Here is a 901-nt window from a genome sequence, read left to right on the forward strand (position 1 = left end):
TTGTTTTAGTCCGCTTTTAAAATTTTTTTGGGGGGGGGAAATTTAATGTTTTCCTTATACAAATAGCTAGTCCTCCCTTTTTTGTTCCCCGGGCTATGTATCTTATTATTTTTAAAGTTCTTAATTTTAAAATCTTTATTTTTCAAACCCGGTTTCGATAGAGGAGTCATTGGTTTTTTTACATTTATAGTGGTTTAAAACTAGTTTTTTTTAGTACGATCTTGCGTTCCAAAAAATGATTTTTTTCATAGAGACTTTCAGATCTTGTTGAAATTGGAAATTTTTTTAATTGTCTCGTTTTATTCAATAATTGTTTTTTTTGAATTTTGTGGTTAACATTTTTATTGTTGTTTTTATTTTTTTATTTCGGCCATGAATTATCTTCTTTTTTTTATTTTGAGTTTTTTTCTTATTCTTTAATTTTTTGGGAGTTGGGAGTGTCCATTATTGGAGAAACTTCAATTTTATTTGTTTATTTTTTTCCCTTTTTGTTTCGTTTTGGTAGTCTCTTTTTTTTTTTTGGTTGGGTTTGTTTTTGGGGTTTATTTTGTTCTGACTGATTTTTTTTTGTCTCTGGTCCTTTTTTTGGTTTGGGGGTTTTTTGCCCTGCTTTAAACTGTGGGGGGACTTATGGGTTGGGGAAGAGTTGGACTTGTCAAAATTTTGTTTTTTTGTGGTTTCGTGGGTGTCTTTTTGTTTTTTGTAGTTTTTGAAAGGGCGTTTTGCTGTGTTTTTGTGTGGGGGTTTTTGTGGTTTAGTGGTTTGGGGGTTTTTTTTGTGGTTTAGTGTTGGGGTTTGTGTGTGGTTTAATGTGGGTTTTTTGTAGGTTTTGGTTTGGGGTTGTGTGTGATTTAGTTTAGTTGTTGGAATTTTTTGGAAGGGTTTTTTAGTTCAGAAACAA

The sequence above is a fragment of the Penaeus monodon genome, chromosome 22, assembly GCF_015228065.2.
Source record: "Penaeus monodon isolate SGIC_2016 chromosome 22, NSTDA_Pmon_1, whole genome shotgun sequence".
Classification (NCBI taxonomy): Eukaryota; Metazoa; Arthropoda; class Malacostraca; order Decapoda; family Penaeidae; genus Penaeus; species Penaeus monodon.